Source organism: Staurois parvus, unplaced genomic scaffold (assembly GCF_062004578.1).
Source record: "Staurois parvus isolate SC_StPar_1 unplaced genomic scaffold, SC_StPar_1.0 ptg000965l, whole genome shotgun sequence".
In the NCBI taxonomy this organism is placed as follows: domain Eukaryota; kingdom Metazoa; phylum Chordata; class Amphibia; order Anura; family Ranidae; genus Staurois; species Staurois parvus.
Window position 1 is genome coordinate 408,936 of NW_028318761.1, and position 24,738 is coordinate 433,673.

Below are 24,738 nucleotides of genomic sequence, written 5' to 3' on the forward strand. Positions count from 1 at the left end.
ACAGGATTCTTTCCCTCAGCTTTCTCAGGCAAGCCTACCAGGTGAAGGTTGCTCCTACGTAGGTGATTCTCCATGTCCTCTGATCTGGCCAGGTGCTCAGATGTTCTCATGGTGTTAGAATGTACATCTTGTTACAATGGAGGGAGTTCATCCTCCAATGTGCTCACCCTGCCTTCAATGGTGGTCGCCCTCTCTGTCATCTTGTGCATATCATGGCGGATAAATAAAATGTCCTCTTTCATGCATTTATATTCCACAGTAAGCTGTGTGAGCGATGTGCCATGAGTGTGGACTGCTGTTATTTCTTTCAGCGATGGTTCTGGGGGTTCAGGAACCTCTGCATGGCTGTCAGAGTGGGGAATAGGAGAACAAGTACTCACTGTGCTGGAGGCCGGAGAAGGCTTTGCAGAGGCCTGAGGGAGCTGCCACCCCCTCTATCACTCATTGCCATCTACCCAACACAAGAAGTACTGCACTTCCTTATTTACTCCATGATTTAGTCATGAAGAACAGCGGGGCCAAGCCCCACCAGAGGTCAGAGAGTGAAGAAACAACCAGAACTGTCTTTTATAGGAGGGACAGTGAAGAGGGGATTATAGGACGAGGGTCCCCACCCCCTCTATTACTCATCGCCATCTTCCCAACACAAGTACTGCAGTTCCTTATTTACTTCATGATTTAATCATGAAGAACAGCGGGGCTGAGCCCCACCAGAGGTCAGAGAGTGAGGAAACAACCAGAACTGTCTTTTATAGGAGGGACAGTGATGAGGGGATTATAGGACGAGGGTCCCCACCCCCTCTATCACTCATTGTCATCTAACCAACTCAAGAAGTACTGCACTTCCTTATTTAGTCATGAAGAACAGCGGGGCTGAGCCCCACCAGAGGTATTGTAGCCCCACCGGGCAAGTATTGTTTTTAATCTTTGTCCCTGCTGAGGGCAAGCCACAAGGCTCTCCTTTCAGGTGCCAGCCTCTGCCACCCCGTGTGTGTGAACCTCCCCTGTACCTACTATGCTTCCCTGGCTCTGCTTGCCCATTTGTGGACCCGGTTCAGTGGGTCCCGGAGGGTAGAGGGGACGGAGGAGATGTTCACTCCCTTCTTGTACTGACCCAGAAGTGATGTTATGACAGATTTCCCGACCATCGAGGCCGGCAAAGAATGTAATGCGGTGCGATGTGCTCTACATTACATCCAATGGAGTACAGGGGAGACATTGGGGGTCTTTTAGACCTTGGATGTCTCAATAAAGAGAACCTCTCATCAAATGTCATCACATAGAGGACTTTGTCCCCTTAAGTAAAAATGTTTTTTTTTAATTGTAAAGAATTAAAGTTACACCCAAGTACATAACTCCTCCCTTTAAAAAATTTAAGACCCCCCCTCCCCCACATATATGCGCACCCAAACGTAAGAGCACACGCTGGAGCGCCTACACGTGATAACATTGATTGTGATACACGTTACATATCGCCGGTCACACCAGAATGAGAGGATAATTCTAGGAGCAGACCTCCTCCGTACTCTATACTGATGACCTAGAAGGGGCTATAAATGTGTCCCCTATAGATAATACCGGGGACTAAAGGTTGTCACCATTTCAGCACACACAACTTAAGGTTTGACATGTTGGATATCTATTTACTCGCTGCAACCTCGGCTTTTATATTGTTACACATAAATGGGTCATTTATTGCTTTTTTGTGCCCTGAAATTAACTTAAGTGTATCCTCCTTCGCACTCACACAATACACTCAATCCTCCACCCACATCGATGGGAACACCCTGGACCTCGTCTTCTCCCACCTCTGTACCCTCAACCAGTTCACTAACCCCCCTTCCCTCTCTCCGACCACCACCTCCTCACGTTCTCTGTCTCCCCTTCCCCCAACTCCCCCCCCAAAAGCGCCAAACCATCACCAGCCGCAACCTCCGCAACCTGAACCCGGCCCCCCTCCACTCGGCTACCAACCGCCTACACGGCAGCATCTTTCCACTGTCATGTCCTGACCTAGCCACCACCACGTACAATGACTCACTATCAGCTACCCTAGACTCTCTGGCACCCCTTACCACACGCAACATCAAACCCAGACCGCTCCAACCATGGCAGAACGACAGCACTAAACGCCACAAACTTCGCAGTCGTGCGCTGGAGAGACTATGGCGCAAAACCAGGTCCCCTCATGCATTCTCCCTCTACAAATCTGCCTTCCTCACTTACACCTCCTCCCTCCACGCCGCCAAGCAAGCCTACTTCGTAAACCTGATCAACACCCTCTCCTCCTGCCCTCGCTGACTCTTCTCCACCTTCAACTCCCTGCTCTCTCCCCCCTCCTCCACTCAGTACCTCACTCACCGCCCACGAGATTGCCACCCATTTCCGTAACAAGATTGACACTATCCGTAAGGACATTGTCAACTCGCAATCTACCTCCCCACCTAGCCTCCCCCCTATCACCCCCTCTTCTCTCCCCTCCCCTGACCTCGCAACCACACTGCCCCCCTCCACACCCAAGACCCCGCTTACCGTAACCCCCCCAGCTCTGCACTCCTTCAGCCCCGCTACCACTGAGGAAGTCACCAGGGTCTTCTCAGAAGCCCGCCTCACTACCTGCCCCCTGGACCCTATCCCCTCTCGACTCCTCCAGTCACCCCCCTCTTCCCTTATCTGCTCCCTCACCCATATCTTCAATCTCTCCCTCTCTACTGGCACATTACCCTCCGCCCTAAAGCATGCGCACATCACCCCCATACTCAAAAAGCCCTCCCTGGACCCCTCTGACCCAAACAACCTCAGACCCATCTCCCTGTTGCCACTCACTTCCAAGCTCCTTGAGCGCCTAGTCTACGACCGCTTAAGCATCCACCTAACTGACAACAACCTCCTTGATCCACTACAGTCCGGCTTCCGTCCCCTACACCTACTAACCGCCAAAGCCAAAGGCGACTACTCTGTCCTCCTCCTCCTGGACCTCTCCGCGGCCTTCGACACAGTCGACCACCCCCTCCTCCTTAATAAACTACTCTCCCTTGGCATCAGAGACACCGCTCTCTCTTGGTTCTCCTCTTACCTATCCCGACGCTCCTTCAGCGTTTCCTACAACAGTGCCACCTCCCCTTCCCTCCCCCTCTCTGTTGGGGTCCCCCAAGACTCTGTCCTTGGACCCCTTCTCTTCTCCATTTACACCTCCTCCCTTGGCAAACTCATACACTCCCACGGCTTCAACTATCACCTCTACGCTGATGACCCTCAAATCTACCTCTCCACCCCTCTCCTCACCCCCACAATCTCCGCCCGCATCACTCACCTCCTAAATGACATCTCAGACTGGATGTCGCTACATTTCCTCAAGCTTAACCTCTCCAAAACCGAGCTCCTCGTCTTCCCCCCTGCCCTCACCCCCCCCCCCCCCATCCTATCCATCACTACTAACATCACCACCATCAATCCCGCCTAGCAAGCCAAAGTCCTTGGCGTCATTCTGGACTCAAACCTTTCCTTCCAACTTCATGTCCAATCACTTACAAACACATGCAGGCTCCACCTCCGGAACATCGCCAAGATACGTACCTTCCTCACCCCAGACACCACTAAACTACTCGTACACTCCCTGATTATCTCACGTCTGGACTACTGCAACTCCCTCCTCACCGGCCTACCCCAGTGCAGGCTCTCCCCGCTTCAGACCATCCTGAACTCAGCGGCCAGACTCATCCACCTCACCAACCGCTCCACCTCTGCCACCCCCCTCTGCCTCTCCCTCCACTGGCTCCACCCCCCTCTGCCTCTCCCTCCACTGGCTCCCGATTGCCCAACGCATCAAATTCAAACTACTCACCCTGACCTACAAAGTCCTTCACAACACTGCCCCTGACTACCTCACCAACCTGATTCCCAAGTACCACCCTACCCGTACCCTTCGCTCCTCACAGGACCTCCTTCTATCCTGCTCCCTGGTCTCCTCCTCTCACGCACGTCTGCAAGACTTCTCCAGGTCCTCCCCCATCCTCTGGAACTCACTACCCCAATCCATCAGACTGTCACCTTCCCTCCTCACCTTCAGGCGCTCCCTGAAAACCTATCTCTTCAGGGAAGCCTACCCCACCTTCACCTAACAGCCGTTCTTCATTCCTCCTACCACTCCATCCCCCACAGCCACTTCCTCCTGTACCTCTACCCCCTCCCTCCTAGATTGTAAGCTCCTAAGAGTAGGGCCCTCTAACCCCTCGTGTGCTGTTTGTTGTTACTGTACTGTCTCATGTATTGTCCCCCCCTATTGTACAGCGCTGAGCAAACCCTTTGGCGCTATATAAACTCCATGTAATAATAATAATAATTTTTTACTGAAATTTGGCATTTCCTAGACTTTGTGATATTTTGTGACATAAAAATTAGAACTGCCACTATTTTATTCTCTAAAGTCTCTACTTTCAGAAAATCGATATTTGGGGGTTTTGTGTCATCTTCAGGATAAAATGATTTTTTAAATGTGCAAAACAGGCAAAAACGTCTCTGGGAGTGAAAGGGAGAACGGATAAGACGGACACTCCCCTTTCATGAGGAGCAACCAATCGGTTCTCATTACACTGCAAGGTCTCTCCCCTCCCTGCCAGTCCCCGGGTGCAGTGCTGGAGACAGGCGGGGGAGGGGAGGAGGAGATAAACAGAACAATGTTACACATATTACACATTTAAGTTGCTATAAAGCCCCTTTCATTTTTGAAACCCCCCAACATTCCTAAAAGAGCCTCAGATTTATATACATTTGTTGTAAATAGGAAATAACATCTTATTACCTCCTCTGCTGCCACTTCCACCAACGTCTCCTCTATACTTCTTCCCGCCTCACCTCTCAGCTGGAACTTCCTGTCTATACCTGACATCACTTCCTGTCTGTACCTGACGTCACTTCCTGTCTGTCCCTGACATCACTTCCTGTCTGCATTCCATAGAGACTTCCTGTGTGAGTATAGGTGAGATCCCCACCTTGTGGAGCTCAGAGGAACTGCAGCCCCGAGATCCATCCCATAATCCCCCTTCCTGTATAATATGTACCTTACAGGGATACTACGGGAGATGAAACATTACTGAATAAAGGAAGAAGAAATAAATGTAACTCTTATGTAACCAACTGTTCAACAAACATCTCTTATTACATATAGAAAAGTCTTACAAACACAGAACACAAAATACAAATGTATAGCTAATGAGAGCGATCCCGCCAAACCTGATCCTTCTGGGGGGGACAATGCAAAAATATATATCAATCCACTCATAATGACATCATCTTCTGGGAGTGTCTGCACATCCATCCATTTCATACACATTTCATTGTCTCAGCAGATCTCCTGCAGCCTATTAGCTCCCATTTCCCTCTCTATGTTTCAGCGGATCTCCTGCAGCCTATTAGCACCCATTTCCCTCTCAATGTCTCAGCGGATCTCCTGCAGCCTATTAGCTCCCATTTCCCTCTCTATGTCTCAGCGGATCTCCTGCAGCCTATTAGCTCCCATTTCCCTCTCTATGTGTCAGCAGATCTCCTGCAGCCTATTAGCTCCCATTTCCCTCTCTATGTGTCAGCAGATCTCCTGCATCCTATTAGCACCCATTTCCCTTTCTGTGTTTCAGCAGATCTCCTGCAGTCTATTAGCACCCATTTCCCTCGGTATGTTTCAGCGGATCTCCTGCAGCCTATTAGCTCCCATTTCCCTCTCTATGTCTCAGCGGATCTCCTGCAGCCTATTAGCTAACATTTCCCTTTTTATGTCTCACCAGATCTCCTGCAGCCTATTAGCACCCATTTCCTTCTCTATGTCTCAGGGGATCTCCTGAAGCCTATTAGCACCCATTTCCCTCTCTATGTCTCAGCGGATCTCCTGCAGCCTATTAGCACCCATTTCCCTTTCTATGTCTCAGCAGATCTCCTGCAGCCTATTAGCTCCCATTTCCCTCTCTATGTCTCAGCGGATCTCCCGCAGACTATTAGCACCCATTTCCCTCTCTATGTCTCAGCGGATCTCCCGCAGACTATTAGCACCCATTTCCCTCTCTATGTCTCAGCGGATCTCCCGCAGCCTATTAGCACCCATTTCCCTCTCTATCTCTCGGCAGATCTCCCGCAGCCTATTAGCACCCATTTCCCTCTCTATGTCTCGGCAGATCTCCCGCAGCCTATTAGCACCCATTTCCCTCTCTATGTCTCAGCAGATCTCCCGCAGCCTATTAGCAGCCATTTCCCTCTCTATGTCTCAGCAGAACTCCCGCAGCCTATTAGCACCCATTTCCCTCTCTATGTCTCAGCAGATCTCCTGCAGCCTATTAGCAGCCATTTCCCTCTCTATGTCTCGGCAGATCTCCCGCAGCCTATTAGCACCCATTTACCTCTCTATGTCTCGGCAGATCTCCCGCAGCCTATTAGCACCCATTTCCCTCTCTATGTCTCAGCAGATCTCCTGCAGCCTGACTGCTCGGGGGACACATTTTGGCCCCTTTGATTTTGCAGTAAATGTGATTGCATTAGTCCCGTTGATTTTCGTATTTCCATGTAATAAAAGGTGTCACATGATGTCGGGTTCCCCTTTCTGTCCTCCCTGAGTGTGTATTTAGAGGCGGAGCTCCTGCTGGAATGGCGGTCGGAGGCGGAGTCTAGGAGGGAGACTGACAGAACCCGCAGCAGACTTGCAGGAGTGAGCGAGGAGGATCCGGTTCCTTTACCATCGGAGATGAGGAGAGTGTGAAGGATGTTTGTGACTCTGGGAGCTGAAAAGCTGGGAGTCCTATTGGTGTGGTGAGGGGGAAGCACTACTAGGGGGCGCCCTCATCATCCTGTGTACAAGAGGTGGAAGAAGGCGTGGCTACACTACAGCTGACACAGTTTGGAGGGCGGAGCACTTTCACACCTTATCAACTTTTCACTGATTGGTGGATTTTTGTAGTAAAATAAGTGGATTGAAGTAGATGCAAAGTGGAAGCGGTGGACTTGCAGAGAACACTATACTGAGCACACAATATTGTCCGTCTCCATGGATTTGCACAGGATTTGAGATGATTTCCTATAGCAGCAAATCTGATGAGATGAATGAAGTGGGTGTAAAGTGGAAGCAGTGGATCTGCAGGGAGCAGCATCTTGAGCACAAAGCACTTTATGTTGTGGATGGATTTGCACACGGTTCAGTTTCCTTCATTTATTGATAAACCCCATAAGACCAATGAAGTGGGTGTAAAGTGGAAGCAGTGGATGTGCAGAGAATAGGATTTGGAGCCCCGAGCTCTTTATCTCTGAATGTCTCCACATATTTGTAGTGTATTTGTGATGATTTCTGTGCACACACAATAGGACAGCGCTGTGACACATAATGCTCTTCTAGATGACAGGGAATCCTTCCCTTTGTTACAGCAGCAGTCCGCTAGAAGGTTTTTGTAGGTTTGGAGTTGTTACACATAGCGCGGGTTTTATCCATTTATAGTGATGACATCATTGCCCAAATCTGGGGGTCACCAGCCATTTCCACCCTTTACTCCCAGCTGGGGTTATTATTATTATACAGGATTTATGGCGCCAACAGTTTGCGCAGCGCTGTACAATATAAGGGGGGCGGTAAAATTACAATACATTTCAGTACAGAAGGAATAGGAGGGCCCGACTCGTGGAGCTTACAATCTGAAGGAAGGGGGAGGGGATATAAAAGGTGATGGCTGCGGGGGATGATCTGGTGGAGGTGATTCAAGTACAATTCTTAGGTGGGGGTGGGGTAGGCTTCCCTGAAGAAGTGAGTTTTCAAAGATCGCCTAAAGGCAGAGAGGGTGAGGGGCTGACCGGACATGCTGTGGTAGGGAGTTCCAGAGGATGGGAGAGGCTCTGGAGAAGTCCTGGAGGTGAGTGTAGAAGGAGGAGGTGACGAGGGAGCTAGAGAGCAAGATGTCTTGGGAGGAGAGGAGCCAGCGATATCTGTGGATGAGTTTGGTGATGTAGCCGGGGCGGTGTTGTGGATGGTTTTGTATGCTGTGGTTAGTAATTTGAATTTTATATGTTGGGTTAGTGCAGGGGCAGGCAACCTGCGGCTCTCTAGCTGTTGTGGAACTACATTTCCCATGAGGCATTGTAACATTACAAAACTGACAGTTATAGCTATGACTTGCAGAGGCATGATGGAACTTGTAGTCCTTCAACAGCTGGAGAGCCGCAGGTTGCCTACCCCTGGGTTAGTGGAAGACAATGAAGGGATTGGCAGAGAGGGATGGAGAACACTGAGCAGAGGCCAGTGAAGGGACTGGCAGAGAGGGGCAGCAGTCACTGATTGGTTGGTAAGGTGTATGAGTCTAGCGGCAGTCGCTGATCGGTTGGTAAGGTGTATGAGTCTAGCAGAAGTCACTGATCGGTTGGTAAGGTGGGTGAGTCTGGCAGCAGTCGCTGATCGGTTGGTAAGGTGGGTGAGTCTGGCAGCAGTCACTGATCGGTTGGTAAGGTGGGTGAGTCTGGCAGCAGTCACTGATCGGTTGGTAAGGTGTATGAGTCTAGCGGCAGTCGCTGATCGGTTGGTAAGGTGTATGAGTCTAGCAGCAGTCGCTGTTCAGTTGGTGAGGTGTATGAGTCTAGCGGCAGTCGCTGATCGGTTGGTAAGGTGTATGAGTCTAGCAGCAGTCGCTGTTCAGTTGGTGAGGTGTATGAGTCTAGCGGCAGTCGCTGATCGGTTGGTAAGGTGTATGAGTCTAGCAGCAGTCACTGATCGGTTGGTAAGGTGTATGAGTCTAGCAGCAGTCTCTGATCGGTTGGTAAGGTGTATGAGTCTAGCGGCAGTCACTGATCGGTTGGTAAGGTATATGAGTCTAGCGGCAGTCACTGATCGGTTGGTAAGGTGTATGAGTCTAGCAGCAGTCCCTGATCGGTTGGTAAGGTGTATGAGTCTAGCAGCAGTCACTGATCGGTTGGTTAGGTGTATGAGTCTAGCGGCAGTCGCTGATCGGTTGGTAAGGTGTATGAGTCTAGCAGCAGTCACTGATCGGTTGGTAAGGTGTATGAGTCTAGCAGCAGTCGCTGATCGGTTGGTAAGGTATATGAGTCTAGCGGCAGTCACTGATCGGTTGGTAAGGTGTATGAGTCTAGCAGCAGTCCCTGATCGGTTGGTAAGGTGTATGAGTCTAGCAGCAGTCCCTGATCGGTTGGTAAGGTGTATGAGTCTAGCAGCAGTCGCTGATCGGTTGGTAAGGTGTATGAGTCTAGCAGCAGTCGCTGTTCAGTTGGTGAGGTGTATGAGTCTAGCGGCAGTCGCTGATCGGTTGGTAAGGTGTATGAGTCTAGCAGCAGTCACTGATCGGTTGGTAAGGTGTATGAGTCTAGCAGCAGTCTCTGATCGGTTGGTAAGGTGTATGAGTCTAGCAGCAGTCGCTGATCGGTTGGTAAGGTATATGAGTCTAGCGGCAGTCACTGATCGGTTGGTAAGGTGTATGAGTCTAGCAGCAGTCCCTGATCGGTTGGTAAGGTGTATGAGTCTAGCAGCAGTCCCTGATCGGTTGGTAAGGTGTATGAGTCTAGCAGCAGTCACTGATCGGTTGGTTAGGTGTATGAGTCTAGCGGCAGTCGCTGATCGGTTGGTAAGGTGTATGAGTCTAGCGGCAGTCGCTGATCGGTTGGTAAGGTGTATGAGTCTAGCGGCAGTCGCTGATCGGTTGGTAAGATGTATGAGTCTAGCAGCAGTAGCTGATCGGTTGGTAAGGTGTATGAGTCTAGCAGCAGTCACTGATCAGTTGGTAAGGTGTATGAGTCTAGCGGCAGTCGCTGATCGGTTGGTAAGGTGTATGAGTCTAGCAGCAGTCGCTGATCGGTTGGTAAGGTGTATGAGTCTAGCGGCAGCATTCATAATAGACTGAAGGAGGGATAGCCTGTGTAATGGTAGACCAGTGAGGAGGGAGTTGCAGTAATGGAGGTGGGATATAACCAAGGCGTGGATAAGTTGTTTTGTGGTGTCATTGGTCAGGATGGGGCGGCTTCAGGAAATGTTCCGGAGGTTGAGGTGGCAGGATTTAGCCAGTGAGTGGATGTGGGGCCCAAAGGAGAGGTCATAGTCTAGGATTACACCTAGCACCCTGGCATAAGGGGAAGGACCAATGGTTGGGTTGTTGATCTTGATGGTAAAGTCGCGAGCTGGGGATTGGAGGGAGGTAATATTACAGCTCGGTTTTGGAAAGATTGAGTCTAAGGTAGTGATGTGACATCCATGCTGATATGTCACTCAGTAGATTTGTGATACGGGAGGAGATTGAGGGGGTGAGCTGGGGAGTGGAGACATAGATCTGGGTGTCATCAGCATAGAGGTGGTATTGGAAGCCATGGGAGGTTATCAGTTGGCCCAGGGAGGAGGTATAGAGAGAGAAAAGGAGGGGTCCAAGGACAGAACCTTGGGGTACCCCAACAGAAAGAGGAAGTGGAGCGGAGGAGGAGGAGTTGTATGTGACACTGAAAGTGCGCTGAGAAAGGTAAGAGGAGAACCAGGAGAGAGCAGAGTCATGGAGGCCAATGGAGTGGAGTGTACTGAGGAGGAGTGGGTGGTGCACTGTGTCAATCTATAGTCACTCGATTCTGAAGAACAGCTTTACGGGTTCCTTGGAGGTTGAGTAACAGTTCCTGCAAAGCCATAGAAGTACGATTCAGACTTTTATCCATACTACATGCTAAAGGATAAACAGTTCTACTAACATTTATAGGTGACGTTGATCCCGGGAATATCCGATTGCCTCTCCGGGGATCAGGGAGGGATTTTTTCCCCTGCAGGAGCAAATTGGATCGTGCTTTGCTGGGGTTTTAGCTTCTTTTGTATCAACTGTGGATGTCGGATTATAACTTTTTTTTGTTAATGGTTGAACTGGATGGACTTTTGTCTTTTTTCAGCCAGACTAACTATGTAACTATGTTCTTGTGTTATATAATGCCAATGCTGGTCCTCCTACAATAGATCCAACTAAACTAGTGTATTCAGCTTTGGAAAGCAGTGTGATGTCTGATATACAATCTTCTGATCCAATCTCGGTCCTCCTTCTTGATCTTAGATCCTTCTCCATAGCTTTAGGATGCTCAGGCAATATCATACTCAGACGGCTCCAAGTACAAGGCCCTCCAGTAATATTCCTGGAATATATGAATATGTGGGATTTCCACAAGAAAACAACCATCCTAAAGGTAGTGTGACCTGTGACTGTGGCTGGGCTGTGATAGAACATGATGACAGCTCATTGGGTTATGTACTGAACTACATGTTCTATTAGACGTACAGAAAATCCTGTCCTGAGGAGATCGGGTTGTGTGATGTGGGCCATATGGAAATCTGAGATCCCAACACCGGGGAATCTCTTCAGAATCACATGTCATATTGTAACACATCTCCTGGGGGAACATTCAACGTTTTCATACCAGTCATATATTCCAGCCTTTATATGGACCTGGACAGTTCTGACAGTCCTCATACAATGACATAGATGGTCCATCATCCATTCTTACATCAGTATCATTAGTCATTACTCTGAAAATGTCCAACAAAACGGAGGTTGGGGTGGGAATGGCCATCAAACATGTAGCTAAATGATCGGCAGCATATCTGACAGATGGAAATTGGGAACATTCATCACTCTCCTTGCCATATAAACCCAGGCATTCTCTGATTGTATTAATCCCCCCTGGTAAGGTGACCCCCCTGGTAAGGTGACCCCCATGTTGTGGACATGTGGCCTGGTATGGATCAGGAGGGGGGGCACACTACAGCCCCCCTCTGCACTCTGTATGGTGGGCTGTATATGATATACTGCTGACCCCCGCACTCTGCGCCGTTATTGAAGGGTGTGAGGTGTCACCGAGGAGCAATGTTCTATATTGAAGTTTGCCGTCATTGCACCGACACACACAATAGTTTTTGTTCAATAAATGTTTTATTATAATTTTACATTTAATAAGATTGAAGCATAAAAATCAGGAAATAGTAAAGGAAGGAATCTGATTGCTCAGGAAGATCCCTTGTCTGGAATGTGGGGGCGGAGTCATTATTATTGGTGTACAAACTAACAAACTAATCTTCAGGTCCAAAATTAGCATTTTAACATTTGTGCAGAAACAGCTCTGGCAGTGAGAGGGTTAATGTGGGCTAGATGGGATCACTCTGCTGGGGTGACATTAGAGCTCCCCCTAGCTGCAGCCTGGTAATAACATTGCTGGGAGGTCTATTCATTTCTCTGCTCCATACTTCCCGTCTTTATAGAAACGTCTCCTGACATTTGGGGGTCTATTCATAGAATGTTTGTATAGCAATTCCCTCAGTGAGAGTTCATGTCCATTCCTCCTGTGTGAATGGGGGAACCAATGTTATTAGGATCACATCTGAGCTGCTGGAATGTCTTCCATTGATGGAAAATACATTGAAAACATCTTCTCCTGCCATCAATGGCCGACCCGGTCCCACACTTCATCCATGTCTTTGGGGGCCTTTGATCTCCTTATGAACTGTTTCTTCCATGATGAAGATCAGCCATGGAGTATATCTGAGGTGTATATCAGGGTGTGCTTCTTCCCCACATGAGAGCTGGGATGTCCAGCAACATTCATCTAGAAGACATTTCCCGCACTCAAGGCACTAATACACCTCCAGGGTTGTGTGGGACCCCTGATGTACAGGAAGACAGGACTTCAGTGAGGAACATTTCCCTCTCAGGGCAGGAAAGTGGCTTCTTCCTCGTGTGACATCTCTGATGAATGCAAAGATTTGACTTCACTGAAAAACATTTCCCGCACTCAAGACAGGAACAGGGATCTCTTCCATGTGAGATCTCTGATGTCTGTTAAGATTGGACTTCTGTGAAAAACATTTCCCGCACTCATGACAGGAATACGGCTTTTCCCCCGTGTGAGATCTCTGATGACTGGAAAGATGAGACTTCTGTGAAAAACATTTCCCACACTCTGGACAGGAATATGGCTTCTCCCCCGTGTGATATCTCTGATGTTTGTAAAGATCATACTTTCGTGAAAAGCATTTCCCGCACTCAAGACAGGAATATGGCTTCTCTCCTGTGTGAGTTATTTTATGCACATTAAGATGGGATTTAAAATGGAAACCCTTCCCGCACACAGTACAGGAGAAGCTCTTCCCTGTTGGAGGGGTGGCCCGGTCCCGCACAGTCTGAGGTTCCTCAGGATACGAGGAATCCGATGGTCCATCTACACTGGGTGGTGCCGGATGGACATTGGAGGGAGCCGGGTTTTCTCCTGGACTATACTGTGTGATGTCCTCATCTTCTACTTTCCAGTCTGGAGACAAAGTGAGACAATCCTCGGAGGTTTTCCTCATCTCCCGGCCATGGACTAAAATACAAAGACAAAGAGGATTACTAGACAGGAGCTGATTGGTTCCCCCAAACCAGGACTCCGCCCACATCAGGCAGCTTAGTCTCTGAGGAGCTTACAATTCCACCCTCAAGGGAACTAGGAAATGGCTCCTCTGATCTCCTACCAGGTCATTTCTTTATTCATGGACCTTAGTCAGAGAGTGAGGAAACAACCAGAACTGTCTTTTATAGGAGGGACAGTGATGAGGGGATTATAGGACGAGGGTCCCCACCCCCTCTATCACTCATCGCCATCTTCCCAACACAAGAAGTACTGCACTTCCATATTTAGTCCATGATTTAGTCATGAAGAACAGCGGGGCTGAGCCCCACCAGAGGTCAGAGAGTGAGGATGGGGGAGAACAACCAAGATGAAGACTGGACTGATCCTGAAGACCACCATCATTGAGGTATTGACTCCTCCCTCATTATCACTTTCTGTTTAAGGGTCCAAAGTTGGAGGATGTTATCACATTATTATCACCATGTAAAAGTCTGTGCTCCAATCACATCATCCGATATAAAATGTCCAGCTGGGAGGAAATAGGTGTAACATGAGAGAATCCATATTATGTGTATATATAGCAGTGGGGGAGGGGGGAAAGCAGGAGTCTGGAGTATGAAATGTATAACATAGAGTATATAGTGCTGGGGTCAGGAGTATGTAATGTACAACAAAGTATATAGTGCAGGGGTCAGGAGTATGTAATGTACAACATAGAGTATATAGGGCAGGGGTCAGGAGTATGTAATGTACAACATAGAGTATATAGTGCAGGGGTCAGGAGTATGTAATGCACAACATAGAGTATATAGTGCAGGGGTCAGGAGTATGTAATGTACAACATAGAGTATATAGGGCAGGGGTCAGGAGTATGTAATGTACAACATAGAGTATATAGTGCAGGGGTCAGGAGTATGTAATGTACAACATAGAGTATATAGTGCAGGGGTCAGGAGTATGTAATGTACAACATAGAGTATATCGTGTATTTAGTGTTCATGACCCACCTGTGCTGATCTCTGTAGGAGTGTCCTCCTCTATAAATGTCCCCGTTATTCCATCTTCCTCCATAGACTGCTGATCATCCCTCACATACGCCTCTTCTTCTTCTGCTTTCACCTCAACTTTTATATTTATCAGATCTTCACCCTAAACCAAGAAAATTAGAAATTTCACATAATATATAAATAAAGCTAACATGAAAAATAAAAATATTATCTCCACAAGTCCATGTTCTAGATGCTCCATCCCACCAACCTTGTAATAGTGAGGGATGGTGTGACCTTCCTGTGTGGAATCCCGGGAATACAGAGGACGGGGACATCTCTCTGGTGGGTTCCTGGTATTAGGTGGCTCCATCATATCCTTGTGTCCTTCTGAAAACTCCTCCATCACTCCATACTCCTCATCCTCCTCTTTATACTCTTCTTTACCATCAATATTATCATCCCCGAGGATTCCACTCTGAAAGATATAATAAAACATTCATTGTAACAAACATGCTGTGTATAAATCACAACTACCAATAATTGTCATCATCTACCTGATGATGGTGAGGGATGGTGTGACCTTCCTGTGTGGAATCCCGGGAATACAGAGGACGGGGACATCTCTCTGGTGGGTTCCTGTAGCTGGATGACTCCACCATGGTGTCCTGGTACAGATCTTTGTGTTCTCTTAGAATCTCTGACTCCTCCATCTCCCCATCCTCATCCTCCTCCTCTTTCATCTCTCCTTTAACCTCAACTTTAGGATCTCTCAGGTTTCCACTCTGAATATATAATAAAAATGACATCAATGGTAACAATGCAGATAATGTACAGATCCTAATGATACCGATAATGATCAGTGATTGGAGAATGTCCCAGAATTCCCGGCACCGCTCACCTCTCCTGTCAGCAGCTCCATCATCTTCTTGGTGACTTCTAGAATCTTCTGCATGTTGTGTCTCTCAGGGTTTAGGGAGTCACATGGAGGCACTGTGATGGTCATATGATCACCTGACTTCAGAGGAGGAAATCTCTGCATTGAGGAACCAATAGGAATATCATGTTAGACTCCCAAAATCCTCCTCACCTCTCCGGTCAGGTCTGTGTTTATTAATAGAGATGCGAGTGATGTCATGTGACCTCCCAGAATCCTCCTCACCTCTCCAGTCAGGTCTGTGTTTTATTAATAGAGATAAGAGTGACGTCATGTGACCCCCCAGAATCCTCCTCACCTCTCCGGTCAGGTCTGTGTTTATTAATAGAGATAAGAGTGATGTCATGTGACCTCCCAGAATCCTCCTCACCTCTCCGGTCAGGTCTGTGTTTTATTAATAGAGATAAGAGTGATGTCATGTGACCTCCCAGAATCCTCCTCACCTCTCCGGTCAGGTCTGTGTTTTAATAATAGAGATGAGAGTGATGTCATGTGACCTCCCAGAATCCTCCTCACCTCTCCGGTCAGCAGGTAGATGATCTCCAGGGTGAGGTTTAGTATCTTCTCAGTCATGTGACTCCGGTCCTCCTCCATCCTCATTGGTGCCATCATGTGATCTATACAGGTCTCCTTGTAGACGGATAACTTTGGGAAATGAAAGTAAGAATGATTTGGATGGTATTGGTCACACAATAATAGGATGTGGATGTGAGGGGGGAATAGGAGGGTTGCTGGACATTGAAGAACTACTCCCCCCATGGGAAGACATTTTGTTTGGGCTGTTTAGTGTTTACTACAATTTTGAGGTCCGGGGCCCCTTTTCTCTGTTGGGTTTGTTTGGTCTCTGAACTGGTTTTGATGAGTTTTAGATCTGCAGACAAGGAATGATAAATATGATCCTTCCTTTGACTAGTTTGCTCTGAGGCAGTTCTGTGAGGACGTCAGCTCATCATGCAGGGATGGTCACTTTACATCACCCGACGCCCGGGACATGTAGTTCTGGGTGCCGGGCAAGTATTGTGTTTAATCTTTATCCCTGCTGAGGGCAAGCCGCAGGGCTCTCCTTTCAGGTGCCAGCCTCTGCCACCCCATCTGTGTGAACCTCTCCTGTACCTACTATGCTTCTCTGGCTCTGCTTACCCATCTGTGGGCACAGTTCAGCGGGTGCCAGAGGGTAGAGGGGACAGATGTCAGGGCTCTGTCCTTGGCAGAGGTGTTAGGAGACCTGGCAACCCTGCCAGTACCTTGCATGGCCGCAGAAGTTCACATTGGCTCAAATTTGGTGGCAAACAGCCTTTATAAGGAAGCCCTGCACTACTCTCAGGTGCTGGTTGATCTTTGGCTCCCCAGTACCTTGTTCCTGTTCTACTGTGAACTGTGATTTCCTGTTCCTGTGCTACTGTGATCTGTGATTTCCTGTGCTACTGTGATCTGTGATTTCCTGTTATCGACTCGGCTTGCTCTTGGACCTGTCTTCTCTGCTTAAACCCTGACCTGACCTCGGCTTGGCTAACAGATATTCTCTCTTGCTCCTCTGTGCATGACCTCGGCTTGGCTAACAGATATTCTCTCTTGCTCCTCTGTGTATGACCTCGGCTATCCCATCTGACTACGTCTCTTCTGATCTCCACCCAGTACTGGACCTTGGCTTTGAACCGGCTATCCAGTAATCCTGTTCCCCGGAAGGGCTTTCATACCTCACACAGGTGCCACCTGTCTGCAGACCTCATCTCAGTGCATCAGCTGTGCTCCTGGGTGGACCACCAACAAGCACTCCTACAGGTGACCTGTGCCACTTTGGTCCTGATTCCTGCTGTACCACTCTCAGGGGAGTCTGGAACTTAGCCGCAAGGGAAGCCCTCTCTCCATTGGCATCTCTCACCAGGTACGTGATAGTATCAATCAGCCATTATGTCTGAGGCCGAGAGAGGTGCTTCCGCATTAGAGGCCCTGTGCCAACAGATGATGGCACTTATGCAAGTGGTCAAGGATCTGCAGGAGTAATATTTTCAGCTGGAGGGACGTCTTCATTCGCTCACTACTGCTGCGACCTCTGCAGACCAGAATCCATTGCCTAGTCCTATCCCTACAGTGGCACCAGCCAGTTCGCTTTCCACTGTTACACCCGCTGTGGTACTACTCAGGGTTACCATTCCGGAACGCTTCCTGGGGACCGACGTAAATTCCGAGCCTTCAAGAATGCTTGTGAGTTGTATTTTGCACTGCAACCCAGGACCTTCTCACTTGAGACAGTTAAAGTGGGGTTCATCATTTCTCTCATATCTGACGAACCTCAATCATGGGCACACAGCTTACTGGAACAAAAGAACCAGCGCTAAACTCAGTGATCACATTCTTTGAAGCTATGGCAGCTCTTTATGATGACCCCCAGAGGACCTCTACTGCTGAATCCACCCTTCATGCTCTACAACAAGGCCGACGGCATGTGGAGGACTACATTGTAGAATTCCGCAAATGGTCCGCCAATACCGGGTTGAATGACGCAGCCCTAAAATACCAGTTCCATCTAGGTCTGTCTGAGTCCCTCAAGGACGAATTAGCTAGGGTGGAGGCTCCCTCCTCCTTGGAGAATCTAATTCAACTCGCTACCTAATTGGATCAACGGCTACAGGAGAGACATTCTGAACATACCCAGACCCTTTGCCAAGGGTTTTGCCAAGGGTTCCAAGACCAGTGGATTCTGTCCCTATTTCTCCGCCTATCAGCACTCCGGAAGTAAAACCCATGCTAATTGGCCTTCTCTGACCTGCCTTATCTGCAGAGGAAAGATTACGCAGACGGCAAGGCAACCTATGCCTTTACTGCGGGGCTATCATGGGTCCACACCGCACACACATGCCCACGGTGCCTAGCTAACCGAGGTGTGGACGTCCGGCCATGACTTGGGGTAAAGAGGGAATGAGGGGTCTTACTTTGAGCATATAAGACTGGCCATGATACGCACTGCATCTGGCCACTACTAGAGGGAGACTCCACTCCAATCCAGCTGGCTGACCACACACAGGCAGATACAAATCTTATACACAATCTGGTGCAATCTAAGGGTTGGGGAGCAGTCTAGCAATTGGCAAACACTTCTAGCATTCCTCCAGCTATCCTACAAGCTAGAACCCCGGAGTGAATGACGATTCCACTGTCCACACCCCCCCACACCAGTCACACAACAAACGGTAGCTTGCCACCATCCAACAGTTTGTCGGCAGACTGGTCTGCTGGGCCACCACACACACAGATCTCTGTCTAGCAGATCTGCTACTTTACAATCTGCATGCAATTTGCCAACACACAGTGCAATTGCATACAGATTGGCAATGAACTTAGACCGAGCATATATAGACACTGTAATACAATAATCTCTCTGGAGATATGAGCCGGAGCTTAAGTATCCAGAAGTCACTTATTAACTTTATGATTTAATATCCCGAAAGTGGGCTGTGCATAGAATATGTACAAAGTATAAAAAGTTACAAATAATACAGAAAATACAAAAAGACACACAATTGGCTATTGACTATAAAATAAAAGGGAATAAAAACAGAAATAAAACTTTTGCTAAGAGTTATCCTGTGACTGGAGCAAGTTAGAGAAAGTCCGCGATTCGCCAGTAAAATAGAAATGGCTCTGTACGAATCACCCCATCCATATCTCAGGGTCCTCAATTTATTGAAATATGGACATAGGCTGGACATTAGCCCTTGGCCAATCAACCCTGTACCAGCCCACAGGACGTTCTGGGTACTGAAGTACCCAAAGTCGATTGGACCAGGAACAGTTTTAATCACCAAGTCAGGGATAGAATTTCCGACGCCAGCGCATCAATCTGATCGCGACAGTACCAATCACTGTTCAGCTGTTGCAATCAGGTGCCATATAACTGTTTTCTGCATTTCTCTGGGATTCTACAGAGGCTATAAATACAGTTTTACATGCAGATGTAGCTTACAGTGTGTCCAATCAGAAGGAAGTATTTTCATCTCTCTGCAACTAATATTGTATCTTTTATGAGAGAAGAAATATATTCCTCTGATCTGTGGATATAAATCAAAGCTAGCAGACAAAGTGGAGCCCTCTCCTGGTCTCCTGCTGCTTCCCGAAGCTGAAATGGTTGGATCTCTTCTTTTAGATTTCAAGAAGGTGGCAATCTCTGGCTACATAGGTGACAACGTTTTTTTGACATGCTCTGTCCTTTCAGATGCTAATTGGTGAACATATGTCTCTGACTGAATTCGGAACATTTATCTTTAATAACATGGACTGAAACTAAATTTACAATGACATATTTCTACTGATCACATCTCAACTACTCAAATCTTACATTTATGTCACAGGGCCATGGGCCATTTCTTATGCAACTGCCCAGTGCGACCAAGTAAGTCCAGCCAGCCTCATCCTTCATATCTCCAGTTATCCAGAACCTTGACCACCCATGTCGTTCTACCCATGTCATTACAGGTGGCTGGAAAGGAAGTCAAGTTGTGGGCAATAATTGATTCGGGAGCCTGTAGTTGTTTCTCGGACATCCACCTTGCCCAGAACCTAGGTATTCCTCTTTGTCCTAAAACACAAAGGCTTGATGTACTCCTAGCAGATGGCACCGCTCCTAGCTCAGGACCCATTACCCAAGAAACCATTCCCATCCTAGCCACAACTGACTCTGTCCATCAGGAATTCATTTGCTTCAACGTCCTGAGATCTCCCATGTTTCCAGCCATCCTAGGAATACCTTGGTTGCAAGCTCACAATCCTTAAATCAACTGGCTCAAGAAAGAAGTCACCTCCACATCAAATTACTGCCTTCAGCACTGCGGCACTTGCACACCCACCAATTTCCCTGTGTACCTCTCAGTTCAGCCTACATCAGATGCCAGTCAATCTGTTCCCCCTGCCTACCACCATTTCCTTGATGTATTTGATAAAGGGAAAGCTGACACTTTACCATCTCATCGATCCCATGATTGCCCTATTGAGCTGCTTCCAGGGGCAGAAATACCCTTTGGGCAAAGCCTCCCACTATCCAAAATAGAACTGAAAGCTCTCCAGCAATATATTGACGAGAACCTTGCCAAAGGATTCATCCGTCCCTCTTCCTCACCTGCCAGGGCAGGTATTTTTTTCATTGAAAAAAAGCACTAGTCTCTCTGTCCCTGTACAGATTATAGGGAACTCAACAAGACCACCATTAAAAATTGGTACCCACTCCCTCTTGTTCCTGAGTAATTTCAGAGGTTTCGGACAGCCCGAGTGTTCACCAAGCTAGATTTATGAGGATCCTACAATTTAGTCAGATTAGGGAGGGCAATGGGTGGAAGACCAGTTTCAGAACACGCCTTGGGCACTTTGAGTACCTAGTGATGTCGTTTGGATTGTGCAACACCCTTGCAACATTCCAACACTTTGTGGATGATATCTTCAGGGAATACCTCAATCTCTTCTTGATCGCCTACCTGGACGATATCCTGATTTTCTCCAACTCATTGGAACTCCACTGAGACCATGTTAAAAGGGTACTGACTACACTAAGGATGCATGGTCTGTATGCTAAGGCGGGAAAGTGCAAATTCGAGAAGCAGTCCATCCAGGTCCTTGGGCTCATAATCTCTACTGAAGGAATCTCTATGGATCCTCAGAAAATCTAAGCCATATTGGATTGGCCTGCACCTAGTGACAAAAAAGTGGTCCAAAGATTTGTGGGCTTTGCCAACATTTATCGGAAGTTCATCAAGGGCTTCTCTAGCATTATAGCCCCCATTTCCCAACTCACTCGCCAGCATGCAAGTTTTCTCTGGAGCCAGGAAGCACAGACAGCCTTTGAGCAGCTAAAAAAGCAGTTCACTTCTGCTCCTGTATTACAACACCCAGAGCCAACACTTCCCTTCATCCTGGAGGTGGACGCATCAGAGGTGGCTACAGGAGCCAAGGCCCAAAAGCTCTGCTCCATCTGGTAGCTTTTTGCTCTAATAAACTAAGCCAAGCTGAAAGGCACTACGACGTAGGCAACAGGGAACGTTTGGCGATCAAAATGGCATTCAAAGAATGGAGGTACCTTTTGGAAGGAGCTAGTCACCCAATCATGATCTTCACAAATCATAATTATCTAGAATATTTAAGATCTGCCAAGCGCCTAAGATTACGGCAAGCTAGATGGACCCTATATTTCTCCAGGTTCAATTTTCACATCACCTACCGCCTCCTGATACCATCCTGTCGGCCCAACATTTTTTGTTGATCCAGCCCAGTCTGAAGCTTTTGATTGAACAGGCATCTGCATGGTGCGCCGAACCTGAGCAGAACTTGTTAAGAAGGCAGGATGGCTTTCTGTGGTACCAGGATAAGATCTTTGCACCCCATGAGGTAAGATCCCAAGTTTTCAAGACATTCCATGACCATCAACTGGCTGGTCACTTTGGAGCCCAAAAAAAAATGGATCTGATCCAGCAATCGTTTTGGTGGCCCAACTTAAGTCAGGACTGCAGAACCTATGTAAAATCCTGCACAGTATGTTTACGTAGCAAGGGAGACAAAGCCAAGGCATGGGGGTTTCTGAGGCCCCTATCCATTCCTAATCGTCCCTGGGAAATGATCGCAATGGACTTTATTGTAGACTTGCCATCTTCTGAGGGGTTTACTACCATCCTAGTAGTGATATATTGGCTATCCAAGATTACCCTTTTTCTGCCAATGATAGGAACTCCTTTGGTGCCTGAGATGGCACATATCTTTATTAAGGAAATCGTTAGGCTACACGAACTGCCCAGCAATATCGTGTCTGACCGAGGGGTTCAATTTACCTCCAGGTTCTGGAGAGCCTTATGTAAAACTCTGAAAGTTGAACTCTGCCTATCATTGGCCTACCACCCTCAAAGTAATGGGCAAACAAACTAACCAAACGTTGGAACAATATCTACAATGTTTCTCGCCTTTTCCCAGGATGATTGGACATCTCTACTCCCATTAGCATAATTTGCATACAATAATTCCATCCATTCCGCTACGAATCAGTCACAATTTTGGGCCAATTACGGATTCCACCCTTCTTGCCTGCCGGATACCATACTCGAAACCTCGGTACCTGCAGTTCAGGACAAAATCAGCAGGATACAGGACAACTATTGAGCTCTCCAGGAATCCATACAAAGATTGCAAACTGACTACAAAAGATACTATGACAAGAAATGGAGGGGAAATCCTTCTCTGCAGGTTGGAGACCAGGCTTGGTTATCAACAGCCAACCTAAAACTTCCTTGCCCATCGTGGAAGTTAAGACCAAGATACATTGGGCCCTTTCGGATCAAACGAGTAATCAATCCAGTGGCATATGAGTTATCTCTTCCCGAATCATATGGGATTCACCCAGTCTTCCATGTTTTTCTGCTCAAGCCAGCAGTTCATGATCCATTTCTGGGAAGAGTGGAACCTCCTCCGCCACCAATTACAGTTGGGGAGGATGCAGAATACAAGATAGAATCAATCCTGGACTGCAAGAAGTGAGGAAGGCAGATCCAATACTTGATGAAATGGAAGGGGTAACTCCTGAAGAAGGCTCCTGGGAACCAAAAGACAACATACAGGACATGCCCCAAGACTTCTCCAGGAGTTCTACTCCAAATATCCAGACAAGATGGCTCAAATAGGCATCCGGAGGCTGCCCTTTAGGGGTGGCACTGTCAGGGCTTTGTCCTTGGCAGAGGTGTTAGGAGACCTGACACCCCTGCCAGTACCTTGCATGGCCGCAGAAGTTCACATCGGCTCAAATTTGGCAGCAAACAGACTTTATAAGGAAGCCTTGCACTACTCTCTTGCTCCCCAGTACCTTGTTCCTGTACTACTGTGATCTGTGATTTCCTGTTACTGACTCGGCTAGACCTGTCTTCTCTGCTTAAACCCTGACCTGACCTCAGCTTGGCTAATGGATATTCTCTCTTGCTCCTCTGTGTATGACCTTGGCTATCACATCTGACTATGTCTGTTCTGATCTCCACCTGGTACGGAACCTTGGCTTTGAACCGGCTATCCAGTAATCCTCTGTTCCCCGGAAGGGCTTCCATACCTCACACAGGTGCCACCTGTCTGCATCTCAGTGCATCAGCTGTGCTCCTGGGTGGACCACCAACAAGCACTCCTACAGGTGACCTGTGCCACTTTGGTCCTGACTCCTGCTGTCCCACTCTCAGGGGAGTCTGGAACTTAGCTGCAAGGGAAGCCCTCTCTCCATTGGCCTCTCACACCAGGTAAGTGACAACGGAGGAGAGCGGACACGTTCACTCCCTTCTTGTCCTGACCCAGAAGTGACGTTATGACAGATTTCCCGACCATCGAGGCCGGCAAAGAATGTAATGCGATGCGATGTGCACTACATTACATCCAATGGAATACAGGGGAGACATTGGGGGTCTTTTAGACCCTGGATGTCTCAATAAAGAGAACCTGTCATCAAAAGTCATCTCATAGAGGACTTTGTCCCCTTAAGTAAAATGTGTTTTTTTTAATTGTAAAGAATGAAAGTTACACCCAAGTACATAACTTCTTCCCTTAAAAATTTTTGAGGCTCCCCACCCCCACATATATGCACGCCCAAATGTAAGAGCACATGCTGGAGCTCCTACACGTGATAACATTGATTGTGATACACGTTACATATCGCCGGTCACACCAGAATGAGAGGATAATTCTAGGAGCAGACCTCCTCCGTACTCTATACTGATGACCTAGAAGGGGCTATAAATGTGTCACCTATAGATAATACCGGGGACTAAAGGTTGTCACCATTTCAGCACACACAACGTAAGGGTTGACATGTTGGATATCTATTTACTCGCTGCAACCTCGGCTTTTATATTTTTACACATAAATGGGTCATTTATTGCTTTTTTGTGCCCTGAAATTAACTTAAGTGTATTTTTTACTGAAATTTTGCATTTCCTAGACTTTGTGATAATATTTTGTGACATAAAACATTAGAACTGCCACTATTTTATTCTCTAAAGTCTCTACTTTAAGAAAATCGATATTTTGGGGGTTTTGTGTCATCTTCAGGATAAAATGATTTTTTAAACGTGTGCAAAAAATGCAAAAACGGCTCTGGGAGTGAAAGGGAGAAAGGATAAGCAGGACACTCCCCTTTCCTGAGAAGCTGCCAATCGGTTCTCATTACACTGCAAGGTCTCTCCCCTCCCTGCTAGTCCCCGGGTGCGGTGCTGGAGACAGGCGGGGGAGGGGAGGAGGAGATAAACAGCGCAATGTTACACATATGAAATGTTTTAGTCGCTATAAAGCCCCTTTCATTTTTGAAACCCCAGATATTCCTAAAAGAGCCTCAGATTTATATACATTTTCTGTTACAAAGGAATGTTTCCTTCCTCCTGAGCAGCAATGTAAGGGGCTCTATGCTCCATACTCCTGACCCCGGCACTCCATCATTGT

The 24,738-nt window shown here is 47.7% G+C and overlaps 1 pseudogene; it reads right to left on the bottom strand.

The window, feature by feature from the left end:
* Positions 1-17,578, bottom strand: part of LOC149441611 (uncharacterized) — a 71,485-nt pseudogene extending 53,907 nt beyond the window's left edge.
* Positions 17,579-24,738: the final 7,160 nt, after the last annotated feature.